The sequence below is a fragment of the Macaca thibetana genome, chromosome 3, assembly GCF_024542745.1.
Source record: "Macaca thibetana thibetana isolate TM-01 chromosome 3, ASM2454274v1, whole genome shotgun sequence".
Taxonomy (NCBI): domain Eukaryota; kingdom Metazoa; phylum Chordata; class Mammalia; order Primates; family Cercopithecidae; genus Macaca; species Macaca thibetana.
Genome location: NC_065580.1, coordinates 72266680 through 72272679, shown reverse-complemented (window position 1 = coordinate 72272679; position 6000 = coordinate 72266680).

Sequence of the window (6000 nt, the reverse complement as noted above, 5' to 3'; positions counted from 1 at the left end):
GGAGAGAGAGCAAGCAAGAACAGGGAAAATTGCCTTATAAAACCATCAAGTCTCATGAGAACTCACTGTCACAAGAACAGCATGGGGGAAACCACCCCCAAGACCCAATCACCTCCCTCCCTTGACACATGGGGATTACAGTTTAAGATGAGATTTGAGTGAGGACACAGAGCCAAACCATATCAGTGACAAACAGGGGGACACTCAGCACTTCAACAGAAATGGGAGGGGACATAGTGACTATGGAAGAGGAACGAGTGAGGGACCTTTTGCAGTTAGGCAGCAAATTATGGGGTTTTAAAGACAAATGCCAGCAAATACATAGGGTATAGATTTAAGGGACATAATGGGGTGGCCCTTGGGCCACACCAAAGCATTAAGAAAAGGAAGAACAGAACTACATGGAATGAAAAGGGTAAGAAAAACAGCAAGGAATAGACTAAGGAGATTCAGCAGTACTGGGATAAGATCTGAACAAGAAGGAGAGGTCTCTGATGAGAAAATCCACCCTCTCCTCCATTCCTCACATACCTAGAGTCAGCTGTGGTTTTTGTCAAGGCCCAAGATAATCTTGGGTATGCTGTTTCTTGGGTTGATTTTCCTGCAATGAATGAATGTTTCATTCCAGTTCAAAAGAAAGACATCTCCATTAAAGGATTAGTTATCCCCCGAAAGAGAAAAAAAAATGGAAAATAGGATTTTGTGAAAGGGATATTGACTGTACACAAATATTTATTAAATGTCTATTAATTCCAAAATGCATATAGCAAGTACTTATTTAATTCTCACACCAGCCTAATGTGGTAGATTATAGTATTCCTACTTTATTGATAAGGGAAATTGGTGATCTAAAAGCTTAAGAACCTAGCCCAAGGTTACACAATAAAGCCAGACCTTCAATCCATGACTATCTGGTCCTAACTATGTATATTTCCCTTCCCTGAACATCTAGAAGGACCTTCAAACAATGCACATGGTCTGATGCGGTGGAAAATAAGAACACAGAGAGAACAGCTGTTCCTCCACTCACGTTTTAATAATGGCTTTTAATCAATAGCTCCAGAAATATACTGGAACCTCTCAAATTCACAGTATATTGCCTTTGACTCTCCCACCCCACCTTCCCACTTTCTCACTGGAGTCCAACTGGCACTGACATTTTTAATAGTTTAGAGATAAGTTTCATGACACCTTCGAAGAGTTTCTGTGATAACCCAAGATTTCTAATCTTGGATATCCTGGTTCTATGTAAACTATTGTAACCTATTTATCACATTTTTGTTAATGAGGGTTGATTAATTTATCACTTTTAGTTTTGGCTGAATAATTAAAGCCTAGCTCCTCCTTCCCCATATCTAATGAAAACACTAGTGAATTTTCCTAATGTTTTTCTAGAAGTCTTCATTTCTACTCAGTCTTAAAAACCTACAGGGTTAGGTTAGAGAGAACTCAATATAATTCACATTTGAAATCCAGAAACCTTTCCAGGTTGCAGACATCAGAGTCCTATCCTCTGATATTACTCTTGTTTAGGGGGTTTATAAAAACAGATCTATAATGATGGCACCTAGCATATAACGCTGCTCAGAACTACAGCATTTTCAAGCTGCAGCAGCTGTAGAAATCATCCAGTCCAATCATCTCATTTATTGATGAGGACCTTAAAGCCCAGGGGTTTAGTGTGTTGCCCAAGGTCATACAGGTAGTTTGTGGCCAACTCCAGTTTAAATTTCAAGTCTTTCAATACCCAGAACAGCAACCTCCATATCTCCATATCCTCTCTTGTGAAGATAAAATTTTGTTGTCTCTCTCCGACTGTTTTGTAATATCTTTCTGAATCATTAGAAAACCCATTTAATAGGCATGGACACTGAAGGTCAGAAGAATTGAATGACTGGTCACCGAGGATGCAATGAATAGTAAGTACTGAGAAAGGAAGAACTGGGAATGAAAACACAAGTCTTCTGACTTAGAAATCAAGGATTCTATCTTTTAGGACATAGTCACATAGATATTAAGGATATTGGCAAATAAAATTAGCAATCTTTCTAAACTCTGGGCTATATAGTATCTAGTTTACCTCAAAGTCTAGTATTTGCTCTTTTAAAATAAAATTTATTTAATTGGAATTTTGAGGAAACAGAGACATTTATCTAAACACATTTTCTTTCAGCCAATATTTTAGGAATTTGTCTTTAAACAAATCTAGAAATGTACCTAAACACATTTTCTTTCAGACAAAAATGTTTTAAATGACTAATATCAGCAACACAAGAAAAAACATACCAAATTTACCCCAAGTAGCAGGATGACCTGGCTCTTTCCTGTTTAAGCAACATGGAACACTGGTCCTCAACTTTCAAATGTTATTCTAGTTATGTCACGGTGTACCAGTCTGTTCTGTGCCCGCCTGACTCAGTAACACTCCTAGAAGGGGACAAGAATGATTACTGAATTCACTGACCACTTACCAGGGCCAGAGGGCACAACTAGGAGTTGGAGGATTGTTAAAGGGAACTAAGTATGCTGGGTGCTCTTGGGAGGACTCAGGGTAGCTTAACACGGTAGAAAGCGAATTGCCTCAGGAGTTAGAGCAAAGGGGGATGTCTTCCAGCTGAAGGAATTTCAAAGGTTTTATGGAAGAGCTGAGCGTGCAAGGATGACATGACTTAGAGAAGAGGGCTAAGAAGGAAAAGAACTGTAGGTAGAGAAAACACATTTCTGAGGTCCTGAAATCAGCACATAGGTCCTTAAATTTTATTAAGCAGTTCCAAAGAAGACGGTCTAAAGGATGCGAAGTCAACTTTTCTGTTGACAAACATTTATTGGACATAAAATGCTTGCCAGTTACTGTGCTAGGTACTGGGGATGCAAAGATGTGAGTAATTTTGAACAAACTTATAACAAGGTTTAGAAATCAAACTCTCGCTTCAATTTATGGTAAAATGTTTGATCCACAGAACTATGCTATGATATATTTTCTTCTAGGCATTCAAAGAATTCTGCAAAGAATTCCATTCTATGTTATTTTTGGGAAAAATCTAGAATAAGACAACATAAAATAGATTTACATGTGAATATGGAGTCATACATATATGACCTCATTTAATAAGACATTTAATTGCATAATAGGATAGACACAGAAGGCCATTCATCCTGAAAGAATCGGGTTGCCTGGCTACGCCATACCTATAAGCACTGAGGCTGCATCTCTCAGCCCCACGACCTCAGCATGTGCTTCCTTCACTTGTCCCTGCTGCCAGGCCATTCACAGAAGTTTCTCCCTGGGTGCCTTCTTTGTCCCTCCTCCTACCTCTGAGATTCCACTTTATCATCGTTCACTCCCACTGTGTTATACCTTCACTGCTCCAACTGAATGGTCTATCTAAAGCATGTAAACACCTTTTAGCTCAACCAAAAGCAGCTATGGCAACACAATTTTTAGGCCATGTGTGCAGCTGAGATGCAAGTATTATCTCAGAAAAGAAATGTTAGAAACAAGTGAAAATTACAGGTCACTGTAAATAGAAAGAAAACATAGGTTTTTTTATGTGATTATCACCATCATTTGTAAGTATATTTCCATAGTTATCTTTCTGATTACTCAGAATTCTAATATAGATGATGAAAGGATCTTAAGAACATGTTTCAAACTCAAACATGTCATAACAATATGCCAAGAACATACAGGTATTCACACACACACACACACACACACACACACACACACACACAAAAGAAAAAAACGATATGGGTGTCTATCAAAAGGGAAAAATTAAAAAAGATGATGGCAATTATACAAATATGAACATAGTACTGACATGTTGCACAAAGAAAATTATAGAGTAGTAGAATCAATGGAAGCAGAATGTTCCAAAAGATAGTAATGTTTGTTTTTTTCCTCCTTAAATGTTATAAGCTACTACTTTATTTCTATTTTTTCCCTCATGGCAGATATCAAACTCATTCCAAGTTTCACTGCTCAAATGCAATGCAATAGATCACATGCAACAGTAAAAACAGAAAAACCCAGGTCATTCCAAATTTACAGAAATAATTTATTTAGAAGACTGAAATTTAAAAATCATTTAAAGCTCAGAATTTTACAATGCAAAAAGTTGATAATACAATTGACTTTTCCTAAGATATTTAGCAAACTTTCAACAATATAGTTCAGGGGAAAACCCAACAAAACATCTTGGAAATGTCTGAGAAGGGAAAGAAGAATGCATTAAAATGCACTGCATTTATATTATGCTATTTCTGTTAAAATTATAGTTTCTCATGATTATTACTCAATAAAGATAACATGTACACAAACACATAAATCAGGTTAAAAAGTAGAGTAACTTGTTTCAAAGTTAAACTAGAAGTGTATTTTAAAATAATTGTGTAGTAAATTACAGCAAAATCTCATTTCTGAGTTTCTGGAAAATACATTTTTTAAACTCAAACAGCTAATATAAATCAGAAATGAATTAGATTTAGGTGTACATTATGTAATTATTATTTGTAACTAAATTACTCATTTCCTTAACAAGGTTAAAAATTATAGACCAGAATTTAAAATTTTATGTTTATTTCAGTGAAAACAAAATTGTACAGGTATTTGATATATAAATGTTCACTCATGAAATACATTCCTTATATGACACTAAGAAATCTTTCAGTGTAAGTTACACCACCATATTTGGAAATAAGTCCATGAATTGTAATTTTTAAATAACTGTAAGATGATTTGCAACTTCAGAATATCTGATATGTGGTATGAAAGTATTGGTTGGAGTCATTATTCTTGAGTTCTATATATTAATTCTCAGAAGACTCCTAAACAAAGAAGTTGGAATTTGGTTCACAGTTTAAAAACTTTTAACAAATTTTCTTATGATAACCTGTTACCCACAGCAGAAGTTATCCATAAACAAAAATAATCTGGTATTTACTAATTTCATACAATCAGTTGTAAAAACTTCCTTGGGTCTGAAGCTTTCACCAACTGGGATTTAATGTGAACCATAACCAGGGAGAGTGAACAACGATAAATTAACATAAAAGATAGCAATATCAGGAAAAGAAGAGGACAGAGAGTTAACACTCAGTATTAACATATATAATTAAATAAAGTTTCATTGTTTTTTACATTGTCCAAATGATCTAGTAACCTAAATCATGGAATTTCTGATCTAGCAATGGCTGTTGTCAAATTCAGTAATTAAAACTTCAACCCAGTGTAGAAAAGACACTTCTCTGTTCATTTAAAAGATATTTGTAGCTTATTTTTTTTAAATAAATGATTTATTCAAATAAATTCTAGCCATGATGTGCTGGTTCCTATTTACTGGCAATTATTTCTGGATTATATAAACGTGTTAATTACCATCAAGTAAACCTTGTTTTAAAAGGCAAATGGTAAGTGTGAACAATTATCCAAATGGAGGATTCCCATTTGTGTCTCTGGCTTAAAGTCTAGTGATTTGTAGTGATCTAATATTTTATGTAAATATAAAATCTAATGATTTGCCTTATTAAATTTATAAGATATATGAGACTATAGATAGCTTTATAAATACAAATTTTGTTCAGAAAACTGGATCTTATTTTAGAAGACATGCTCTTAACACAAATGTATTTTATGAATTATCTTAAGCTTAAAGACATACAATTATTCACTTTTATTTTTAAAGAAAAAAATATTATAATGCATTGCAAAATATGTGCTACTGGAAATGCATCAATTTTTTATTTCCCTAGCCTTACCTTATACTATAATATAGAATCAATTTTATAAAGGCAAAAATTTGATTTACTATGAGATCAGTAACATGGTTTTAAAGTCAAAAGATTTATAGAAGTAGTATGTCCAATTCAAACAGAATTTTGCCGGGTTTTAATTTTTCTACAAAGCACTGAAGTAAATAATTTTGTGAAAAGTTTTTCTTTAATATGTTTTAAAGGGTTTCAAGTATTCTACAGATAGAGATTTTGGGGAGAACACCAAAT